The 26,069-nt window shown below is 41.6% G+C and overlaps 1 protein-coding gene across 5 annotated transcripts in view; it reads right to left on the reverse strand.

The window, feature by feature from the left end:
• The window catches only part of LOC119657248, a 302,733-nt gene that overhangs the window by 208,755 nt on the left and 67,909 nt on the right, over window positions 1-26,069 (reverse strand). For 2 of the 5 annotated variants that reach the window (XM_038064097.1, XM_038064070.1), the window contains exon 1: window positions 13,817-14,747. The exons of 1 other annotated variant lie outside the window; for it this stretch is intronic. The gene's annotated coding sequence lies outside the window, so the exon portion shown is untranslated. Of the gene's footprint in view, window positions 1-13,816; window positions 14,748-26,069 lie in introns of those variants that run through there. 2 more of the 5 variants (XM_038064088.1, XM_038064105.1) reach the window with 2 other exon arrangements.

A 26,069-nucleotide genomic window follows, 5' to 3' on the forward strand; every position in this document is an offset into this window, starting at 1 on the left:
ATCCATATAATGATAAAACTAATGAGAGTGAAAGTCAAAAAAAACTTTCTTTCTGATTATTTAATTTTCTGGCCTCTATTATACTCGTATATTTAGTATACCCTAGTTGGAAATGCCAAATTTGATTCTTGAAAAACTCATTTCCGTTGAATCTTCTCATCCATAGTTATCTGATTATACATCAATATTAGATATCAAGACGCAATTTCCTAAACATTTACGTGTATGACACCACGCTCCATAAATACAATAATTTAATCGAATTTCTTAATCATTAACTATTGTCAGCACGAAATCCGCACACTGACCAAAATCTATTTGCATTGTTTACCGGGGTCCACACTAATTTCATAGTCCCAAGCTGTTATCACCGGCGATATCTACGCAAAAACAATTCAATAACCCGGATATTGAACCTTCCAGTCACCAATGCCCACCAATGGCCACCAACCTGCGCCAGCGTATTTTATCAGCCCGGAATCAAATCAAGTATTCTCTTTGCGAACCTGTTTAGCATAAGCTCTTTCCGTGAGTCCACTATCGCGCTCGGTCTATTGCCGACAGAATAAATTTGCCACTTAATAAAATTTCCCTTAGTTTATTGGCTATTGGCTACTAATTAAGGAGATTACCACCGAAGCGCAAAAATACTCCCTGAACCGATATAAGAGCGATTCCCGATCCGATAATGTGATTGTCAATACAATCGATTGAAATAGTGTACATAGTTTGTCTTTGCCCACGTCAGGGGAGGACCAGAGGACAAACGACGTCGGTCGTAATCCAATTTGATTTAAAGTGTGGCCATGGGGGTAAGAGGAAGGATCTCCCCGTAAAGGAAATGAAAGCGTGGGCACCACTAAAACGTAGCAAGGTGAACGCATCGTAAGTTGGTCTTGGAGGAGTGTGCGAGTAGTGCACGGAGAATAGACAGTACACCAACAGACTCCACGTAGTTCAAACAATAGTCGCTCCTGGAATTGGAAAAGTAGACATAAACTATCTATTCAGCAGTACCCTTGTCGTGTAATATCGATCTGTACCAAATCCTACTCTATTATCAGCCCAGGAGAGATAGCACCTCGCAGCAATGACGCTGCCTCCTGAAGGGAGTTTTACTACAGTCCATAATCATGTTAGCTCGGATATGACTTGCTATTTCAGCTAATACAATCGTTGCACGGCAAGCTAGCTCAGTGTAGGGCCCCAGTCAGCTGGAACGAATTCTTCTTCTATGCAAGCAACTTTGTTACATCTCACACCCTCCAGCTAACAGTATTTAGGTCGGGTCATGATACTTCCAAGGAGCAGTGAGCATAATCGTAAAATTTTCATTGGCAATCCTCTCATGTTACAACCTATCTCCAACAAAATAGCAAATATAGCGAATAAACAAACGACACAACTGAATACTATGAAAAGGAAGTTACGAGGAAAATTGATAAGATGAAGTGCGCTTTGACGGGCTCTGTAATAGATACTCTCATCGTAAATTGTCGTCCGACAGATAAATCCGCAGATCAACAGATGAACGATGGTGCTGTTTGGTTTGGATCGATTGTCGGCTCAGGGGTTATCATGTTGCATTGAACGGAATCGAACTTACCAGGGAGTTTAGAACGTGCGTTCCGCAAGGTAACGTAGCCCAACGTTATGTCGATTCTTGTTATTCATACGCATAAATCAATAGCGATATTCGATGCGTTCCCAATACGCTATCAGCCGTAACAACAGACAGAATTGATGGATGTCAACCTTTTCTCATTGGCAGCTCCTAGGGGAGCATTTTCGCTTAAAATGTTACTTTGAGCTCAGAAGCGAGGAAGGTAGGCAGTTGAAGGCAGCAGAGATACAACCTATAAATCACAAAGAGGGAATCACTTAACTGATTTCAAAACATTTTGTCTTTTTTACCCTAGCCCCAAGTGCCCTCAAATAATGGATTCAACATTAACGAGTGGAAAGATAACGCAGAAAGAACAAACCGCTGCTGATTTTTTAATTTCCGCCTTTGCTAGAGGGAAAGATCCCCCTAACACAGAAAGGACGAAATCTTTGTATTACAATACTTCTAATCATTTATTCATTTGTGTGTTAATTCCGCTATGTTCCCACATCCGTTGGTCATAGTTGGAAATGAAGTCTTTATCAGTACAATCTAAGACATCCTTAGGCGGCAGTCAATGGATCAGTTTTCGATTCTTCTACTTCAAAATATTTGCCTTATTCAGAGTGCCCAATGCATCCCTAATTCATCCTTACGACCCTAGATTTATAAGAATGTTGGAATCAGCTGGTTGGTATGCATTCTATTTAGGGTGGCTAGTTTGAATTCCAAATGAAGCTCCATATCTCCTTATCAAATGTTCAGTTAATCATATTTGGCATGAAACTCTCAAGAAATAATATTGGCGGTATCTCATGGTCTCAGATGTCAGTAATAAATTTAAAAAACATATTTTTGGCGATTAAAAATATCGAATTTCAGGCCATCAAAATGGAATTCGTGGAAGAATATGTTTCTTTTCAGATACCACCCTACGACGGTAAGAGTTTTAGAATTTTAGCGAAGCTTTCCCAGATGCGAAAATACCGGAGATATCCAAAAATGGATTAGTATAGTGACAGTATGTGGCACAAAGCACTATGTTATGAGCAAAAAGAAAAGCTTAGATAGACAGTGCAACAATGAACAAACCAGAAAGGTACCATCAACATCGAGCCCAACAGTGAGAATAGTAATATAATTGCATGTTTGGCAAGGAAGTTTAGAAGAATATATGATAATGAAATAGTTTTCAACGAAGTCATGCGTCCTTGCAAGACATGGGGATGAATTTTGTTATTAAAATCTTACTTGGAGATTTCAACAGCCAAGTAGAGACGGAGCCCGCATTCAGGCGAAACGTCCACTCCCATAGCTTACAAAGGGGTACCAATGGTAACGCACCGTGGATTATTCAGTTAGCAGTATTGCACGAAATGGTGGTTGAAAGTACTTGGTTTTTGCGGAAAGCGGTCTACAAACATACGTGGGCCTCTCCAGACGGCACCCTTTTCAACTAAATTGACCATGTGCTGATCGACCGCCGCAACCTCTTAGCCTAGATGAATGTCAGAACATATAGGGGGGCCAATATAAACTCGTATCACTACCTCGTTGGCATGGTGCTTCGAGCTAGAATTACTACACAACGTACAATGCCCTCTGACAATCAGGTTAGTGAATACTGAAGCCATTCACAACACAGCCCTCCGTAGTACCTATACCTAGCTAAAAGATGTCCTGAAGAAGTCCTGAAAAGTCGGAACGACTGGTTCGACGATGAAGCTAGCAACGAAACGAAAGAATGTTGCATATCCAGTAATGTTGCATTCTCAGAGACTTACCATGAACTCCGTCGAACGGAGAAGCGATTTCACAGACGGAAAAAGGAAACCTGGGAGAACCAACAGGTCTATGAACTCGAAAAGTACAGGGAGCAACCACACCAGACACGGAAGTTTTACCAACAAGTCAGCAGGATAAAGCCTTATATACCTCAGGATGAAGCCTTATATACCTCGATGCTCATCCCACCAAGACAAAGAGGGAAATCTGATTTTCGACAGAATGGGCATATTGGAGCGATGAGCTGAGTACTTTGATGAACTACTGAACAATCAGAACATCGGCGAGTTGGATGCCCCGCCAACTGAAGACGACGGCCAAATACTTCCACCACCAAGTTTAGGAGAAACAGTCCGTGCAATTCATCGACTTAAAAACCATAAGTCGCATAAGCCGATGGAATTACAGCCGAATTGGTTAAATATGGAGGCGACCAATTACACCAAGCGGTTCATCAACTAATGCTCAAAGTATGGAACAGCAAATCAATGCCTGACGACTGGGAAAGAGGTATTACCTATCTCATACATAAAAAGGGGGATAGCACGCAGTGCAGCAATTATAGAAAAAAAAATTATAGAGGAATCACGTTGCTGAGTACCATCTATAAGATATTCTCCTCTATTTTGCTAGGTCGTATAGCTCTATACGCTCAGAACATCGTTGGAATCTGGACATCAGTTGCACCATCTTTTCATCGACTTTAAAGCCTCCTATGATAACATAGCCAGGGTAAAACTGTACACGGCCATGAGAGACTTCGGTATCCCGGGGAAATTGATAAGACTGACTAGGCTGACCCTGACCAATGTGTGAGGCCAGATAAAGGCAGCAGGATCACTCTCGAGACCATTCGGCACAAGGGGATGTCTTATCATGCGTCCTCTTTAACCTGACCCTGGAGAAAGTGATTCGCGATGCAGATGTCAATGCAAGAGCCACCATCCTCTTCAAGCCCACCCAACTACTGGCGTACGCTGACGATATCGACATTATGGGAAGAGCAACCCGAGACGTACAGTCTACCTTCATCCAGATCGAGCAGGCGGTGCGAGATCTCGGGCTGCACGTTAATGAAGGCAAGACGAAGTATATGATGGCAACGTCAGCGCCAAAACCAAAAGAACGAACAACATCGAACCGTACTGGTCAAACGAAAACAATGAAGATAGGAGACTACAACTTTGAGACCATTGAAAATTTCTCCTATCTAGGGTCGAAAATTACAACCGATAACAGCTATGGCGATGAAATACGCGCACGATTGTTGGCAGCCAACAGAGTCTATTTCAGCTTACAAAAACTGCTCCGCTTGAAACGTCTCACCATAGGGTCAAAGCTGTTACTGTATAAGACTATGATCTTGCCAGTCCTTATGTGTCCCTCGGAGACTTGGGTTCTTTGCAAAAAAAAACTGTCAACTCTTATGATTTCAATGCAAAACATGATGAACGAAATTGTGCGTAATCAGACCCAGATCTTACAAATGGCATTAGATAGCATAAATTAGATGTAGGACGCGTTCTGTTTTGAAAAAGAAATCGGCATAATGCTCATATCCAAATCGCGTATCACTCACAAAAACAATTTCCAAATTGATGGATATTGCTTCAACGACACTGAGCATACGGAAGAAATAATTATCAGATCCCGAATTAATCATTATCTTCTAGGAGATTGCTGCAAAGACTACCTCCAAACAACTTCAATCCGATTACTGGAGTGGGCCAGCGAAATTACCATCACCGCGATATATTGTCCTCCAAAGTTCAAACTGACTTCTCAGACATTCGAAGAACAGATTTTTTGCTGCTGGAGATTTTAACGTTAAGCACACTCATTGGGGATCCATACTGATCACTCGTACTCCCGAGACACTTGACTTGATATCATCTCATCTGGACAGCCTACTCATTGTCCAGCAGATCGACGAAAAATCTCGGACCTGTTACTAAAACCATGGGGCGAAGATTAATAACGAGCGACCCGCGCTATGAACTGTTTTCAGACCACTCCCCCGTCACTATAAAACTTGCGGGCGTATCGATGCAATACACCCACACACAAAATAGTACACCATATAGCATACTACAGCTGGTCGAAGTAAAGCGAAAGTTGATCGCTCCATGAAGTCCTTAAGTGATTAACTTACTTACTAGGTTTATCGCATCAACTGATTTTTCCCTGTAGAAAGCTACGGGTGCTCAGAGGTGGCGGTGATCCTGACGGGGTGACAACCCTGTCGGCCAAACCAAAACCAAGTGGCCGAGGAGAACCTCCATAGTGGTAGCACCGGGAGACGCTGTACTCACTTTGGTTTGCCGGCCGTAATGCAGTAGGCGAATGCTCCAAAGGCCTAATTAGGGCGATCAGACACGAGTCTGCAAGGGGACTCATCTGAAGTGGCAATTTGGTCACGAAACCTTAACAGGGGTATACTGGTACCATGGGAACCAGGATAGCCCCTGCACTCTCATACTTCGGGTGAACTCGCGTTGTATGTGAGTACAGCTCGGTTGTTTGCGGTTGGCCCCCTAGTAGAAACTTCATGGGGGTTATGGTGATGCTCAAGCGAAAAGAGACCTTCGGGCCTCGGCTTGGTGTTGCGTTTCAAAACGGTAGAGATTTAGGTAGGTGTTGCATCCACCAGTATGCATTCTAAGCCATGCACTTGGTATAGACTGGTACCGTTGTTACTTGTCACAGCGGGGCTCTGATTGTGGACACAAAATCAATCCGTGTCCTAAGAAGACGTGGAATTAAGTCTTCCAGACAGGTGCTCACGTAAAACCCTCAAGGACTTAACTGTAGAAAGCTACAAGAAAATTGAAGAAACCTGCTCAATGGGAATTCGCACTGAGATCAGCAGACGGCAGCTGGACAAGACGTAATGCCGAAAAGGGGTTGGCATTTGCAAAATACCTGCAAAAGGAATCTCTCCTCCACGTGCCGGAGATGGAGTCAAGGCTTCCAAAAATATCTATGCCTACATCGTAGGGAAGCTTCTCATTTAAAGCCAAACAAGCTGCTCAAGTCTTTAGAGAATAGGTGGACTCAAAGAAAGCTCCAGGATACAACCTCATCAGGGGAAAAATGTTGAAGGAACTTCCTGGTATCGCAATCACTCTCGCGATTCACATATTCAATGCAATTCTATATTTCGCCAATTTCCCCAAGGCTTGGAAGGTTTCGTAAGTTACAATGGGCCTAAATGTGGAAAGAAGTGCATTGGAGAATAGAAAGTATTGCTCAGCGGTCTTTTTGGATGTGGTCTAAGTCTTCGACAAAGTGTGGCACGATGGCTTGATTTTTTGAATAAAGACGCTGTTTTCAGTACAGTTTCATGAAATTCTGGAATATTTTCTCTTGAAGAGCAAATGGGGGGTGAAGTACAGAAGCTTCACGTCTGTGGTTCAGCGTGCACATCTAACATCGAGTTGCTACAGGGAGCCCCGTCCAGGATACTGCGAATGATCACCGATGCACCTTGTTATATGAAAAACGGAAACATCCGCAGGGACATTCAAGCAGAGACAGTGAGAAAAGAGATCTCATTCTAAGTGACAAAGTACAAAGCAAGGTCTTAGACAGTCGAAGACAATTTCAAATAGAATACCGAATTAGCACATTCTAAACATATTGTAAAGAAAGCCTATAAGAACAAAGTTTTCATCATATCTGAAAATGAAGGAAAATACGAATACACTTATCAAAGTGTTCCTACGTGAAAACTAAGCCAGCGGCTTCAACAATAAAGCGATTTATCACATAATCATGCAAATTGAATGCCAATGACCTCGGTCAAGTAAATCTCATTTCGAAAATTGGCAACGATTTGAGATTACATAAATAACTATTTCGACCACTATCAAAATGTATGAACAATGAAGGAGACCACCATTTCTACAAATGTGAAAAAAAGCGGGAGGAGAAAGTATTCAAGGGAGACCCTCTAGCCAGTTACGAAAAATGCCCCTGAAAAGTAAAATAATTAAAAGAGATAGACATTCACAACCACCGTAGATGTCAAAGCCTCCCTTACTATACTGGTGTAAATAAGCCAAATGCTTACCAGAACGATACAAAGCATCTTCAATCATCGGGGGCTTAACCCGTGATCAAATTATCATATAAAAAGCAATAAATTAGCATCAGTTACTTGGAATGCTAATTCGATAAGTGGAAAAATGAATGAATTGAACGAAAATTTCTTCTAGAGGTTAACGTTCTTCTCCTACAAGCAATGGCCCTCACACTCAGAGGCCGCCTCATTACCACTAATTACTAGGTAGATCCTGGCGAAAGGTTTAGCTGACGTGAAGGAGATACCGTATCCAAAAAGTGAGTCATATTGGATTAGAAGCAAGAATACCATAGCCCTTCAACATTAATACAATATTATGCAAACCGACAAAATTAAAGAGTAAAGAAAAAGTAAAGTTCTCTTCGATCCTGTTGACAGGAATCACACCGTGAATGCGTAAATAGAACCAAAGGCATGGCAAGCTACGACGACCAACTTCCTTTCTTGAATACATACGAAATAGGAGCTGACTGGACATAGTTGAAACGGAACAATAATGGTTCTCACCCTGACAACGACATATTAAAGGATCTTCCATTTGGCCTTAAACCATTTTAATGATAGTTTATACCAATTAAGTTTCAACAATGTTTGGTGCTCGGACATTAAAAAATGACAGTTGCAACCTCGTTTAAGGCCAAGGCAACACGTCAGATGCTGCCTAATTCAAGATTCCTGGGCAATTTTTCCAGGCCTGAAGATCCAAGTTGTTCATACTTCCCAGCGCTGGTCCCTTTGAATCCAAACTCTATGCAATTCATGGCCATAGTGTGCTATGAAGCCGTAGAAGGTCTTGGACTGGATTAACTAATAACAAAAGATCCGGCAAAGAAAAATAAACGATTTGTTTCCTCCATGCAGAATAATAGCTCGTAGGCTGATGTCACCGAATTGCAAAAAATGCGCTGGGCAAAAACCGCTTTCCTGGAGAAGAGTGAAAGAGGAGTTTGGAGTAGGTCTCCTAGTCAACAAAAAAATGAATCTCCTATTATCAACATTGAAAACATAAAGAAGCAAATATAGACTTTTCGCTTGCGAGACGAATTTTGAAACATCAGGCTCACTAACGTCCATGTCCATGTCAGAGGAGACCGTACAATTTGAAAAGGATGCCTTCTATGAGGTAATGGACCGAACCTAGAAGCCCGCCCCGTGTATGATATCAAAATGAAAATGCGCCAAGTCGTCGCATATTCACAACCTGAAGAATGTTATCATTAGGGCGGCTATAGATATATGTTATATGGTGTAATCAATCAGAAGTAGGACTGATTATGTCAAAAATAATTTATTATTTATATTATTTCGAAACCTTAATAGTTTTCAAAATGCTTCGACAACCGTGTATAATGTGTTTGCCAGTTATGAACCACCTTCTGAAAATCACTTGCCGAAATGCTGCCGAGAGTTCTAATTACACTGCTTTGGTAGTCATGTAAGGCGTCGAATCGATGTCCCTTGGCAGCCCCTTTCAAGCGGCGTAGCCACTCCCGGATGGAAATGGGCGTGTTGCAGGGGGGATTGTCGTAGTGAAACTTCCATGAACTAGCAATGTCTGTTCGTACACGGTTGACTCATTTTCGTTACAAACCGAGGCTGTCTACGTGAAACTCGGCAGCCATGCTTTGCCCAGGAGGTAGAAGCTACTTTGAACGACACCACGATGATAAAAAAAACCCCGAAGCATGCTTTTCACCTTGGACCTACTCACCTGAGTCTTTCTATGACTAGCAAAGTTGATTATGTGCCAAACTTTGGTGTTTTCCTTCCGAGTCGTACTGGTAGCACCAGGTTTCATCCCGGGTAACCAACTTTTTGGAAAAATATTAGTTTTCATCAATGTTTTTCCAAAAATGGAAAGACTGGTTCGATGATAATCGCAAGCAAGAAGCAGAATGGAGGAATATTGAATACCAGGCAATACAGCAATATCAAAAAACGCAGGGACGCATGGAGATTTATAACGAACTGCGTTAAGTGAAGAATCTACTCCGCTGAGGAAAGAAATAAGCTCGTGAAGTATAGGGAGCAACGCACCAAGCGCCAAAGTTTAGCCAACAGGCTAGAAAATAAAGCCATATAACACTTCAGTGCTTATTCTGCCAATACCAAGAGGGAAATTTAATTTCTGGCTATATGGACATATTGGAACGATGGGTATTTTGATGAATTATTCAACATCCAGAATATCGACGATTTGGGGATCCAACCAACGTAGGAACCGATGAAACTACAGCAGAAATGGTTAAATATGGTGGCAGGCAACTACACTAAGCCGTCCATCTATTTACGTGCCAAGTTTAGAACAGCGAATCAACGACTGAGAGCGATGCATTATCTAGGAGAGGAAAATCATCCCAAGAATATTCGGCTTCCTACAGAAGGATGAATACTTCAGCAACCTATGTATATAACGCAGAAATTTATGAGCGATACCACGAGTGTGGATAGTTGTGGATAAAATCCGGCTCAATAGGTTGTAATGGGCGGGTCACTTTATCCGTATGGGTTTGGAATATCCATTCTGAAAAGTCTATAAGGACAATATCTAGAAGAAGACGTGATAGATCCTATCTCAGATGTAACGATGACATAGGCCAGGAAACCAAATAGCTTTTAGGAGTATCGAATTGGTGCACCTCGGCGTAAAACCTTGATGTCTAGAGTTCCTTACTAAAATAGGCCTAGAGCGGATACCGGTTGTTAGGCTGGTGATGATGATGAATTATTGACTGCATTATTGCTCCAGAAATAACTTGGGATACTAAAGACCGTGCTTATACTCTCCTTTCTCAACTCTTCCAAAAATTGCAACTCGACAGGTACGATGCAACGTGCAGCAATTTTACAAGAAAGTCATCAAATCTGTCAGCATCACTTCTCTTTAGGTCTTTAGGGAAATAATGGCGACGATCGGAATGCCTCGCTGGTGCTGACTCCTGCGGGTGCAGGTGGAGTAAGGCTGAGGCCGCTAATACCTAAAAATCTTTCAACCACCCATTCCATCTGATATAGAGTCAAGTATTCTTCCCATTTGCAAAGATCTTCCCAGAGACGATCTCCTGTACAAGTATTTGGGGGGAAATACCAAAAACCCCAATGAATGAACAATATTGATGCTGATAGGATCGCCGAACTTAACCATTTGCCGATCATATGGACGGCAACGACCGACGTCACAGTTATAGAAGGTGAAGGAGGTTTGTAGTATGAATGTTTTGAGAAGGCTGAGAGTTTGCTCTACCAACCTGATAGGACTCATTAACATCACATTTCAGTAAGTTTCTTTTTTCTTGACCGAAACGGCGTTCTCTGTTGAAACTATTTTTCTTTTATTTTGCGTGTAAGATTACTAAACAATTAATGAACGGATTTGCTTCATATAACAGGATAGGATCTTTGAAAACTAAACATTTTTAAAACAATTTTCAACACACCAATAATTGGAAATTCCAATTTTTCTTAAGGACCTAGATATTATATATAATTTTCGAATTTCGCATCGGCCCTCTTGGTTAAGAAAACGTTTGGTTTGTTATGTTCTGCCTTCTTTTTCCCAAATTAAAGTCAAAGAAATACTACTTTTAGGGTTCTAAAGCGACTTCCCCTCTAAATGGCTTGTGACTTGACAAAGGCCTCAATGGCATTTCTGGAAAATAACTTCAGTCCCACAGATCTTGTTTACATATTCCCGATGACACTCAGATTTTCTTCCAAACATTCAGGACATTGGCAGAAACTTGATGAGAAGGCCCTATGCTTCCCAATGTTCCCTGGGGAGAATGCGAGAATTTTCATCATTGGCAGACTGAGGTGATATTCCTATCAGCATCATGGAACTATTTAGAGTGAAACTTAGAGGGATGATGGAGTTAAGGGGGTCATCCCGTAAGAAGGCCGTTTTTTCGCTTTTTTTAGAAATTTTATGTAAAGAACTGGATAAAGATACAAATACGAGTTCTTCACCATAGATTTAATAATGTCTTGAGCATGGAAAGTAATTTTTCCAGCCTGATCGCATAGTTCGTTATTGAAATACAGAGCAATTTATACACCCATCAGAGGGCGCTGCGGTCATCGTAAAAATAAAGTAAACGGCATGGTAACGTACAGACTTAATTACAGTCCGCAAACTAGAATTATTAAAAAATATTAAAAGTTAAATTTTTGGTGCCGTGTTGAACTTCTTTTTTAATTTTGGTATTTTGTTACGGCTTCTTCAATGAATAAAAAAAACTACTGAATGAATCGCAATTATCCTAGTTTGCGGACCGTAGAAATATGTTCTGAATAAGTCGTGAAAATTTCAAAGAATTTCGTTAGATAGATTTTGGGCAATGGTGCCGATTTCCTGCATGCAATTTGGAGAAAAACGCATTTAAAAAGTAGAATGCGATTTTTAGCCATAAAACCTTAACTGACCCTTAATCTGCTATACCTAATCCATAAACCTTAGGGTTCTTGAAGAAACACATGTACAGCCTTGGCTTCAATTCTTGTCCTTTTAGCGAACTCTTTCGAACGTCATTCGGACCGATAAAAACGAGCTTTTACGGCGATCGACATAAATCTAGCATATGACTTATCACATGTTTAACACTATAATTTCCGAATGACTCCGAATATCAAAAAATCACTTTGCCCATATATTCTACACTATATCTAGATACAATTGATGCCAAAAAGAATCGATTCCACGAATCCGACACACGGAATGACCCCCTTAATTGAAGGAATTAGTGTATGCTGACGGTTTCGTTCATAAGGGCAAGTGCAAACTCGTCAGACACTTTTTCACCTCTGCTCTTAGAAACACCGCGACTACAGCAGTTGCTGTTTTTGGTTTTTTTGGTTGGACCTAGCTACCCCTAAAAATATAAGCGGACGCCCCGGGCAGAGGTGAACTACGAAATGATACGTCTCCTTCGAAACTGATGACAGCCCTAGGTTACCGAATGTAAGAACAAATCATCCCGCCACGTGCATTAGTACCTTGGTAGTTAGACGATAACTCGATGCATATATTTAAAACCAGAAAACCTCGTATTCAATGGTCCAAAATATTGGAATTTTCACATAAGATCAAAGCTGACCTCGGAAGTAATTTTTCGTGTCCGTGTGGTTGTCTAATTTCAAATCTGTGATATCAAACAATGGCTACACACGCATGAAGGAATGTAAGATCCATCTATAGTAGCATTGCGAAATTTGGTAGAATACACATCAAAACGCAAGCCTCAAGCCAAGGTCAATTCTGAATCAAAAATCTCCCCGCATTGGCACTAGCCAGAAGGACTCAGACCGGAATGCAATAGTATGAAGAGTAATATAAATAGTCGTAGTTTTGACGGTAGACTTTTCTACTACAAAATTTTATCCTCTAATTTGGGCAAAGATGTCATCTTAAATAGTAATGCCGTCATTTGAAAATCTCCTGTAGTATTAACACTCTTTAGTATTTACCAAGGTACTGAATGCCTTAGCTTACCTCTATTTCACAGTTATCATTGTTGACAGACGATATCTGGGTTTACAATCAGATCATTATCATCTTTAACTAATAATCATTGGAATAATCAAAGGATATTGGTGTAGCTCTAGAAGGCTTTGTCTTAGCGCCTCTGTTCCGAAATTTGTTTTGTAGAGTAGAGCACTTGCAAACTAATAAGGAATGGCGTACCAAGTCAAGGTAAGCGAAGTTCTAATACCATCTATACCCCACAACATCATGGACAGCATAGAGTGCCAACTTACACTTATAATGTAGAATCAAATCAAAACTAAGTTGGCAACGACTGCATCAGAAGATTCAAGGAAAATTAATACCGTTTAGATAACTTCCAAAATCATATTATTTTTCTGAAAAACGAATAAAGATAAAAACTGGGGCAAGCTCAAATAAAATAGATACGCAAGCGATCTAAAAAAAGTTAAGGATAGTTTGCTTTTGTATCCTTTTGCATCAAAATATGAACCCGAAACAGAGAACAAACTGCTTCTCACCAGGGGGTGTTGCAAGGGCACCAGATTGCCCTTAGAAAGATACAGAGTGAAAAACTAGTTGATTACAACGTAATTATAAACGGCCATTAAGTGTATATTAGATTTTTTCTAAACTAACAAATACAACAAAAAAATCATAAATTATCAGGTCATGATGTTTCAGAATCCTTAATTTGAAGATTCTTACAATAGTTTTCCCTTCTAAATGGGTTATCTATGATCCACAAACAACATCACGCGAGATTCCGTTAATGGATTTTTCCCAACTGACATAATTTTCTTTTCATGTATTTCCATAAATTAGAATTAACATATTTATATTCTTCTGAATAACTCACGCCTCAAAGGTTGAATATTTCTGTGTGAATATTTAATTTCGCTGAACTTGTAACTACACACATTCGATCCGACCAGACTGAATAAAGATACAATGAAAATGCTTACGTTCTTTATCACGACACCAATCAGCCACGTCCGAGACAAAATCTGTTTCCACTAATCCGATACACAATCTACCCTTAGAACCGCACCACCGAACCACCACAAATCCGTAAGCCAGGGGGTTGCAATCAACTGTACTTCATGTACGTAACCTGCCCGATTATCACATAGACCACTTATCGACACGACCCCAGCACTCACTGCGTAAATGCTCTCACTGAAATTTTCAACGGACAAGAGAATGCACTTTACCCTTAACTCACTAACAACTAGACCACTCAATTATGCATTGCAGCAGAAAAAGGATAAACGTGAAAACGTGGTAGAAATCAGAATACCCGCCAACCCGTACTTGGATTTCGCACGACCGGACCTTCCGCAAGGCCGACCCGCGCGGCCCACTTGACTATACCACATATATTGCGACGCATTTTCCGTTCGCTCAGATTGTTTCGGTGTTCAGTTTTCAGTACTATCTTTATGTCATTTTTGAGAGTTCCCAACTGTTTATAGGATTATTTTTGGATAAGCCCCATTACTCTATCGCCCAATGCCCCCGAGCCACTTTATTTAGGGGCTGATTTATGAATTGAACGACCGCCTGAGTCATGAAGCTAATCTGCCCGCGAAATTCAAACAATTCAAATTGACTTGGTCCACGTTATAAGCCCGAGAAGAAGATACCGGCTAGCGTGTGGGGTGGATTAACGTGAGATCATCTCTCGTCTATGGGACATATGGGAACACATGCAGAGAAAGCGACTGGCAAACTACAAGAAGCGATGTCGAAGCGACCGCGGCAATAGAACGACTACCGCAGATACGCTATCCGCAGTGGTACTACGAGTGAGAATCAATTTCAGAATCAGTTCAGAACTGCTTGTGGATAGTGTTCAGCAACTTCCATCTAGTGTATAAGCTGCTCGGGAAAATTGCGAAAACGTACGCAGCATCCACATCTCCCGGCGGAGAGTTGAGATTCGAAGTTTCGAAGTTGGGGCCGAGCATGCGCCCCATTTGGGTGGGTGTGGGACGAAAAATGTGGACTGATTGGTTTTTGTAGCTCACTATTGAAACACACTTTAGTCAGATATCAGCACCGTGGAGTAAACGGTAGTCTACGCTATAATGGCAAGATACGACAGTTCGTGATTTGTATCTAAAATCTAAACTTTCTGTCTAGATATAAAGGGCTGGTCACCCTATATCTAAGTATATACAGCGAGCAGACAACTGAATTATATGTTTCAGTATGCCATACATCTAAACATTAAAATCTTCAACATCCAAAAAATCTTTGAAGACAAAAATGTTAACAATAAGATAAAAAGACAGTAGAATACTGGCTCATAGCCGTTACTAGGTTCATTGGCTAAAAATCTTCCAGAATATTAGAATTTGCTAACTTTAATACCTATCTGAAAAAATACAACAATAATTTAGAAGGGCGTAGCTACTAAAGTTAGCTGAGAACCCCACTCATCTTATCGCCATTGAATAAGCGACCAATCTCTCTAGTAGCCTAGAATATACCGAATTATATCCCTCCTTGAGGTTTACTGTAAGTTACTGGCGTTGAATCCTTAACACATTTTCTGCTGTGGTACTAACATAAAATAGCCGGTCATAGAACCTCATATAAAATAGCCAGTCATGGAATCCGAAACCTAGCTACGACGCTTAAGAATGAAGATGGCTGAGGGAATTATACTTGGCGCTTCTAAAAGAGTTTAACAGTCCAGGGTGCTCATGGAAAATACGGATCCAAGCGCTCTCAGGAATTTTTTGGTTGAGTTGGTAAGGAGTCCCCAGTTCGCATCCACTTGCTGACGGAGCGGGCCACTTGGAAAGCTATTTACTTCCTCTCCTGTGATCCACGGGCCCCTCTTTTTTGGGTTGACAAACCAATTTTTTAATAAAAGTTGACCGACAGTTTCGTCCAGGGCAGAGGCAACGAGCATAATGCGCTGCCTCACCTCCGCCCTAGGAGCAGTGTGACCGAAAACGGCAAAGGTTGGTAATCGCTCCATTTATATACAATCGCGAACACGACAAAAGTGCGAATTATATTGAAGTAAAGTCAGGATTATTTAAACCTCAATATGAATAACCTCAGGACCATAGTAGTAACACTAGCTAAGCATTGCAGGCCAAATTATCACCTGTAGAAGCAAAGGATACGGACACTGTCTACAGATTTTACTATGAGCGTGGTGTTCTGGGACTGTCTCTGGCACTTGTTCAAAGTAGGCTGAGGCACCTGGGAGAATATTTAATGGAAGATTCCTGACACTTATAGGCAGTTAATGCCATACTATAACCATAAAAGAAGCATAATAGTGCAACTTGACTTAACATTATTATATTATTGTTAAGAAAATGAAGAAAGAAAATGTTTCCGGAAGTAGATACTTAGGAAAGGAGTTCTAAGTTTAAGCTCTATCCTGTGAAATGCTTAACACTGGCCAGAACTAGGCAGTCGCATTAGGAAGTACGGGAGGGTCTCGTCTTCCTTCTTACAGCTTCAACAGCAGATATTATAAAGTATTCCCAGTTCCTTGCACCTATCGCTTGATGCTCCATGCAGGCATATATATGGCTTATAGTATCGCATTTTCGGGTTATGTTAAAGGAAGGCCAACTTTTTTGCTGGCAGTAAATTTGCACTATCTGACGCCAGCTGCTAAAGGCGTACAGACTGTACCTGCCAAGGACTGCCAAAGTAGAACCTCGCTAGTTCATTCTCCTCTATATATGTTATGTATTTATGCCTGCGAACAAATAGGAAAAAGATTTTGCGCGGCTCGCCTAGACCCTAGGACAACTTAACCATTAATCCAAACTGCTATATACGTTTTGCTTGGAAATCAGGACATATTTCAATCGCCCACATTGCCATCCCTCCTCTCCGCCCTGGTTATGAACATCGCAGCAAAGTTTCTCTTGAAAATCGGTTTTCATGTAGTTCAATCCCTTGGAGGTCACCAAAGTTCCCTTCAAAGCAGGTCCAAAATGTTGTCATTTTCGTCCCAAGTCAAGAAGTCCAACAGGATTGCATCAGACAACACATTTGATATGAAGATTAAATTCAGATTACTACCATTTCAAACACGTCTCTGTCTAGGTTGCTGAAAATGTTGTCGATGAATATTAACCAGATTACTGGAGACCTTAGGTCAAATGGAGCACCGTTCTACTGACAGAGCAGGTTGGGTTACATTGTCTTTTAACATAGATTCTTTCCAATGCCTAAGACAATAGCCTGTTCTCTGTCGCTCAAGTTCCACAGGTATTCGTTGATTCGCTCCAGGATGATTTTAGCTAATATCTTCACGACAGCAGAAAGCATGAAAATAACCTCCAGTGTTCGCACTCAATGCGGGTGCGTTTTTCAGAATCTTGACAATAATCCTCTTCTTCTATTCATTGAGAAAGGTCTCAGCTCTATAGCTTCCATAAGAGATGGAATTTCATCAAATGTGATACGATTCAGACCGGTGATAAAATCTGCTGCTCATCATCGTGGAAGAAAACGATAACGCTGAGTCCCTCACAGGGCCATTGAACGGCGCTCGGCCACCTACGAAGACTTTCGTGCTGTAGTGGCGAAATCAACTCTACTTACTCTACTTCTACCTCAATCATGATGCCGCGTTTTACCAACATACATACTATGCTGCGCTTTTCATACTCTTCAGGGTAGCGGAGCTCTAGCGCATCCTACTGACCACCACATCCATCAACAGAGGTGTCAAATTCTTATGTTCATCGATTCACTTCCATGTTTCCGCAATCAGCTAGGTCCTACAACGACCTTTTTGAAGTGTCCGATAACTTCATCCGCACCAAAACAAAGGCAGTTTTGATGGCGGCCCAGTATTCGCAGTATTATCGGGAAGCTTGTGAGAAGTTTTCTCACTCCTGGGCAATAGCTGGAATCCGACTGGAAGAGGACTGGATGTTCTGTTGCACTGCGAACAGATGCAGTAGTGAGGTCTAAATCAACACATGTTTTGTTATAAAACATACAGATGAGAACTCATAAATCGACTGCTCATAGCGATATTGTCGATCTAATTAGATTATTGTTGCCGGTCGATTGAAACCCAACTGAGCTTACAGCAGACCCTATGCGTGAGCAGTGTGCCGGTGATGAAAAGATGGTATAAATACCAGGAATCCACAAAAACCCCCGTTATCGTTGCCCTCACTAAGCTATGCCTCCAGATCTCATGTCGAAACAACGCGTTGTGAGATCCTATCTTGGCATTTAGATCCCCGGAGATAGCATCCTTCTCACTATATCGGAGATCTCCATTGGTAGATAGCGCTAGATAATTGGGAGGCTCTTTAACCTGGACAGGATTCCTGCAGTCAGAATTCTGTCAGAAATTGGCCCCAGGGTCAAGAGAGGATGCCTAATAGTAGTCGACAGCAGTAGTCTGAAAGCTGAAAGACCTATTCAAAATCTCCCCTTTAAGGTGCACATACAATCGAATAACGCTCTGCGGAGTTTGAGTAGCAACATCATGTTGAGAAAGCAGAACTCAACCTCGGGCTCCAAGAGCACCTCCCAACAGTTTTTAAAATCAACCACAGCTACCATGAAACTCCCACAATATGGTCTTAAATACATGGACTGAACGGAGATTTTCAAAAATTTACTTTCAGAGGGAATTTCCAGTTCCCGTGCTACTATACCGAACCTCCAATGGATTACCAAACGCATCTTGGCAGTTGCTAAAGTGGAAATAAGGCGGGTCCCTTCTAAACTCCGAGAGTAGATACTTCTCAAGAGCTTAGGTGCACAAAACGTAGAGGAGAACAGTATATATTCAACGAGTACAAAGGTAACCCTGAATGTGTGGTTTCCAACGGGGCAAAGGACGTTGACGTTGCACATGTCACAGGAAGCAGCGGATGTCCACCATTTAAGAGAGCGTTGAACGCAGTGAAGAAACAAGGCTGGTACAAATGATTCTCGAATATTAAGAAACAGGACGGACCATCTATGGGAAGGAAATCTAAGTTCCGACTTTACCGCAAAAATAACAGCGAAACTTAGGGAAAAATGTAACTACCAAGATATTCAAGAAATGATGGTGTTTCTGGAGGTTGGATTAATCGGGGTAAAAATAGCTGGAATTTTCATACACAGTTCCTTTTCTTCACCAAACACGGCGGTTGCCTAACACGGGTAAATCAAGGCAAGCTGGTAATTTTAACATGTGGTCTGTGAATTAAAGCTGTCGGACTGCTAACCTTAGAGATGTTTCGTGGTATTAGACTTGGTGCTTGCAAACTTTCAAGGGACAAGCTTCATGCTCAATAGTCAATTGGACAACTGTGGGTACCATTAGTGAGTATACTTATAGCGGCCATCGGGTAATAGTATGCATTCCAGCAGATAGCAAGCTGAAGGAGCTGTTTTCATAGGCAAACCATTGGGGGCCATGGTCCTGGTGGAGCCGCTTCAGGAAAAGGAACACAAATAATGAGACGTGTAACGAGTCCATGAAAAGCTGCCATGCCAAGGCAGCGAATCCTCGTCAGTAGGTGGTCAAATTATTGGGCCAAAAAATTAGGTAGTTGCGGGCATATTTACGAGGAAGAAGCATCGGCGAACGGCCAAGAGAAAAACCAGACTTCGGCGCGTAACAGGAAACATACACGGAGGCAAACGTAAACCTTCGAGGAACAACGCACAGGGCTGATATTAAAAAGATGAAGGGACAAACACCACTACTGACTTGCCAGCGCCTTCTTTCCGATATACGACGGCGATTTCCTCCCGCAAAAGAAGACCGCAAAAAGTTTAAACAAGCGTCTGCACCATTTTTGCCGTAATTGAAAAGAAACTTGAGGAGATTTGTTGGAAAGTCAGTGATAATGTGCTAGCAATTTGGATGCTGTTTCATTCTTGATCGTAGAGTTGACTGATCTATGGGCGTATTTGAGACACGCATGCTAGAAAAAGTTTTCCCCACTCGGTGAGAAAGGCAAGGTGATGTGAAATGTTGCTTATATCGAAGCCAAATAAACAACCGCGAGACCCATCATCACCGCCCGATTTGTCTTATAGACGCATTTGGTAAAATGCTAAAAAACATAATTTATCATAGACTGTTCCCTTTCATAGAATATACATAGGTATGGCCTATCGGAACAACAAACCAGAAACTGGCATAGGTACCAAAACGTATCGTATAGTAGTGGGATGAAGGAAACAAAATGCAGTAAGCAAGAAGATCAACGGTTTTATCCAGAGCAGAGGCAACTCTTCAGCCACTGCCTCAACTCTGCCCTGGGAGCACTGCGACCGAAAGTGGCGACCGATTGGAGTCCTTCCGTTTTATATAATAGCAAACACGACTTTACTTTAAATACTTTAAGCCTACGCCAAATTAAAGCTATATCTCTTGTTTGGGACATGAGGCATCCTAAGTCCACACCTACTTGATGTTGGACCAGATCCGATGGAGAACAACTTACTTCCACTTTTTTATTCCGGTATAGCATCAAGTAGATGTGGACTTAGGCTTTTCCTGCTTCAGGAGGAGGTTTGTGTTTGAGACAGGACAAACTCATAGGGCGTGTCAGTGACCTGATTACCTAATATACGGGTCCTTACAACAGGCCAGGGCCATTAGTCCAAAGAAAAAGTACTTTCAACCAATGGGTAAGTACAGTAATATATTCTAGACGGATATATCCGCCATAGATAAATGTGATGTCAATCTCGAGAACGTAGCTATTTTGACCGACTTCCAATTAAGGCACTTAAGTCCAACCAGGTGAACTTTAAACCAATATGAGAAGTCACAATAGACTGAATACGATTGGCTCGCACAATAAAGTCTGAATACTCTGAGTTCGCGGCCAAATTATTTTAGAAGGTAATGAAGCAGCTGATGAGCTGGCCAGAAAAGAAGCAAGAATGTCGCTATATGGACCAGAACCTTTTTGTGGAATTCGAAAGTGGACCATAGCTATGACTCTAAAGATTGAAAGGAAGCAGCTGAAGAAACTATACTGCTTGAGCTTACCACAACAGTTTACGATGCTCATGGGAGGACACGAACCCATGCGTTCGCGAAATGATTTGCACCCCATTAAGAAAACCCTCCGGATCATATTAGGAAAACTCACTGATCATTGCAACCTAGATTATTTTGAAATCATCTGAGGAAGCTACAGATAACTGCGGACACTATCAGCAGATTCCATGGCAAATCATATTCCAGGGCAAGGTCCAAAGCTTGTGCAAAGTTGGTCAAGGCGAATGGAAGCATACTTGATACCAGATACCAAGGTGAAAATAGAGAAAATCCATAGTTCAGAGGTATGCTTCTAGGATGCATCGCAACTACCGGAGGGCTTTCGTTAAGCTCATTCAACGCCATAGACGTGTCTTTGATGCTGGCTAGAGATGCGATGTCATCCAATTAATACTGTACCCGTTAACGTTGGATGTAAAAAATACATACGTATACGACTTGTTAGCACTGATGAAGGGAACAAGTGGTTTCCGAAATACCGGTATTTGCAAGACCAATAAATTAACACTAGCGAATGGGAAAAACAAGTTTTTATCATTTCAAACATACGTTTCGGTGCAAAAGATGATACCTAACGTTGGAGGTCCAAGATGCAGCCGCAGATTACTTGTGGCTGAAGTAATTCGCTCTACACTGTCATACGCAGCACCGATCTGCGAAGAAGCACTGGTGAGAGTATTTGGAGGAGGGTAAATATGGGGTAGTATTTAGTAGCGCTACGGGTATACTCAGCAATCTCAGGGACATTCTGGGAAGCGAAACGCACTATTTGAGTGAAGGAAAAGGATAAAAGATAAAAGTAAGCCTTAGTCCGCAGGACATCGTCAGGGAAATACTAAAGCCGGAGGAAAACTGGTCTATATTGAACTCCATTATAAATGGCATTCAGGCTAAGCTTAGTAAGACGGATCGCTGATGGAGAGCTCGAAGAGTGGAAGTCTTGGTTACTTAAAGCACATTCCTCGTTGCGAAGTTATGTTTTACGGTGGTTCCGCAGGGAAGTTTTGGCAACAGTTCCAAAAGGAGGAGTGACAGGGTCAGAAAGACGTCACTTATTTTAAAAGGCCATTCTCAGAAGCTACCCAACCGAAAATTTATGGTGATCTCTGCACATGACGCCTAAGCGTTAAGATGCATTCCATAATGATATCTTGTCAAATAAAATTAATAACTGTAGATGTAGACACTTTTCTCTGACAGAAAACTCCCCTTAACTTCAATCTAGAATTGTAAGGATATTTAAGCTTTAATATGGCGCATCATACTAGGAAATTCGATGGAAATCCTATTATTGTTAACAAAGTTACAGTAGGTCAAAGTTGTCCTTTTCCCGTAAATTTACTGCACCATAAGACGCCATATGCACATAGGATGTTTAGGTACGACTGCATCTACGCTGCACCACGGGCAATACACAGTTGACCGAGTTGTCTACCAAAGAATAGTTTGCAGCCTCACGTGTCACTACTGTATGGTGGATTCGTTTGTCCACTTATCAAAATATCAAAAGATACAACTGCTTGCAGTTGGCTGCCGCACTAGTGCAATATGGGCATGCTTCATCGCGGTAGTTGCGCTGAATGTAGTGTCGTGTCGGATTGCCTATCTGCGGTCCTACCTTTAAGACCACATTAAAATGAAAGACCTAACATACTTAGTAACTACAATCGAGCACCCAAATATTCTTATACAGAAAATCCACAAAACTTTTTGTACCTGAAGCGACGAGCGTCCGTTTTCGGACTTGTGGATAAAGTGGCCTTAAGTCCGCCTTCTACTGAATAGCAGACCGCCCTAACTTTGAGGAATAACTTACTCTTTCCCCTTAGTGCATGAACCACTCTTTTCTTGGATGAATACTCAACTTTTTAAAAGGTTTTTGTGTGTCAGGGTCGAAAAAGGCTATTGTCTACACTTAGACCAGTCAAAGCTTTCACCGACGGTTTTAGGTTGTCGGGTCTGGTTTTCCAATTAATATGAGAAAGATCCAACAACATTCGTAGCCTCTTTGGATCACACTACTTCGCATGGCAGAAATGAGGCTGCGTCTGGTGCCTTTTTTGTGTCCTGAAGAACGAAACAACCAGCAACTTTATTTTATTGACCGTTGGTTGGAGCAAAACAAATCACACTGAAGAAATATCTCTTAAGCTCAGGTGCATCAAATATTAAAAAGTTTTTCATAGCAAAACACCGCCGTATGAGGTCATTTTTTTCGAACGTCGTAGGGTAACTAAAATAGTGCTCCTCTTCTTAATTCCTGCGAAGATACTATCGCGTGTAACTCACTTACTATTAGCAAGAGCAAATTTGTGGCAGCTATCTCCTGAAATTTGAACCATTATTAACGGCATTCTCAGGGATGCAGAGGGAGCCGTAAAGTGTGTCTGTTCTTATATAAACTATCTATACCGTTTGGAAGGGGAAGGATAGATTTTGTACTACTGCACCTAAACTTACAAAAACAAGCAATACTTTGTACTACCAAAGTCAATTATAAAATGCATCTTTATTGTAATAAAAATTTATCTAGAAAATCTCAAACTCAAAATAATTTTCTCCACACAAACTGTAAAAACAAATCTGAAGAAAAGTTTCCACTCAACGAGGGGTACACCACGTTTCCTTTGTATGTTTCCCTCTCAACGACAACGCTTCGTTTAAAGTTCCGATGAAAAGCGTCCTGGACTCTGCGGAAACTGGGCAACTTCGTGTTATTGAATCCGACAGGACACTGAGCGGAATGCAGGGAAAATGAGGATTCGCCGGCTATGCGGCATTTCTCAAGGTTGCTCTAGTAACGCGTCAGCAAATTGTAAATTTTCGGCCCATGTTCCCTCGACTTTGTAATTTAAATTCAAAAGCCACTGGCCATTGTCACCGTATTGTTATTTGGGCATCGGCGTGAATCGATACTTTACAAGGGTTTAACAGAGGAAGAAGTAATAAATTTGGATTTTGGATATGGTTTTATTAAAACGATACTGGAATATGAAATTATGATGTGAAAATGGAGTTGAGACGTTGGCTTTTGGGATACTAAGGTCTCGTTATCTCTGAAAAATTACAGGATTTAATACCACTTTTGGAATGAACAGTGAGAGAACCATGGCTTAGTTTGGACAAGGGTTAAAGGATTAGTATAGGATTAAAGGTATTATGAAGGTGTAATGATTTACAAGAAATTTTTTAGATTACTTATATTGTCACAATCCACTCAGATGAATTTTAGTGAATTTGTTGGCAGCAAAAAAGGGAAAAAGAAAATCATGACATAAGAAAAAGAGAAGAATAGAAAAGTAGAGGTCCTGACACTCAACTCGATAATACTAAGGATGCAGAACAATGTCAGTCACACGAATATCCGAGAAAATACTGGATACTTTTCGGGGGAACGGTAGAAACTACATAAATGATCGATGGAATGCTCGAAGTGGGTTAACGATGTATAGGACACAGTCAGGAACGATACAAAATATTCAATGCTAACAAGTTGTGGAAATGGTAACCAATGGAAGATTGGTAAAAATCTATATTTAGTTATCGGAAAGGAAACTTATAAAGATCCTCGGGGTTTAATGCGAGTGACGTGCCTGAAAGTACAATATAATCCCACGCTCCTCTTCGGACAAACATTCATTTGGCAACAACAATCAGAGCGATACTGGTTTATACTGTTCTACCGCAACAAAAGGGTACGGCCCCGAGCTGTAAAGCGCAACTCCCCGCATTAAACTCAAAAGGAGTTCTATCCACCATTAAGCTCCCACGAGATAATTTTGCTAACAATTGTACCGAGACGACCCTCCCGGATCTCATGGCACCAGCTAGTCTTCGCTGAGGCTTCAGATGAGGACAGCACTCCCCAACAGGTTGACCCTCAAAATGAAATTGAATAAAAAATACTCCACCCGGGACCACTTTCAACCAAATTGACCACATGTTGATCGAACACCGCCACCTCTCAGCCTTGATGAATGTCAGAACATATAGGGGGGCCAATATAGATTCGGATCACTATCTTATTGGCATGGTGCTCCGAGCTCGACAACACAGCCCTTCGCAACACCTACAAGAGGGAAATCGATGCCGCAATAACCGCAGTCAACAGAGAACCTGGAGATGATGCATCAACAAATGATCCCCACAATCACCTGAAGAACGTTATCATAAATACCGCCACAAACATACTTAGCTCCAGCCGCAAAAAGAGTCGGAACGGTTGGTTTGACGAAGAATGTAAGCTAGCAACGGAACGGAAGAATGCCGCAAACCGAGTAATGTTGCATTCTCAAAAGACGCGGGTACGCGCGGAGGCTTGTCATGAACTCCGGCGAGCGGAGAAACAACTTCACAGACGAAAAAAGGAAGCCTGGGAGAACCAACAAGTCTGTGAACTAGAAAAGTACAGGGAGCAACCGCACCAGGCGCGCAAGTTTTACCAACAAATCAGCAGGATGAAGCCTTACACACCTCGATGTTCATCCTGCCGAGACAAAGAGGGAAATCTAATTTCCGACAGAATGGGCATATTGGAGCGATGGGTTGAGTACTTTGATGAACTACTGAACAACCAAAACATCAGCGAGTTGAAGGTCCTGCCAACTGAAGACGACGGACAAATAATGCTACCACCAACAATAGAAGAAACAGTCCGTGCAATTAATCGGCTTAAAAATCATAATCATGTGGCAAGCGATGGAAAAACGAACGAACAACATCGAATCGCACTGGGCAAACGACCATAATGGAGGAAACTACAACTTTGAGACCGTTGGAAATTTCTCCTATTTAGGGTCGAAAATCACAACCGATAACCAACAGAGCCTATTTCAGTTTACAAAAACTGTTTCGCTCGGAATGTCTCACCATAGGGTCAAAGCTCTTACTGTACAAGACTATGCTCTTGTCAGTCCTTATGTATTCCTCGGAGACTTGGGTTCATAGCAAAAAAACTGCGAACTATTGACCGCGCTCAAGAGAAGAATCCTCCGAAGAATTTTTGGCGTCTGCATGAGGATCGACGATTCCGTAGCCTACATAACGACGAAATCTATGAGCGATACCATGACGGTCAGGTTGTGGATAAAAT

Source organism: Hermetia illucens, chromosome 1 (assembly GCF_905115235.1).
Source record: "Hermetia illucens chromosome 1, iHerIll2.2.curated.20191125, whole genome shotgun sequence".
NCBI classification, from domain to species: domain Eukaryota; kingdom Metazoa; phylum Arthropoda; class Insecta; order Diptera; family Stratiomyidae; genus Hermetia; species Hermetia illucens.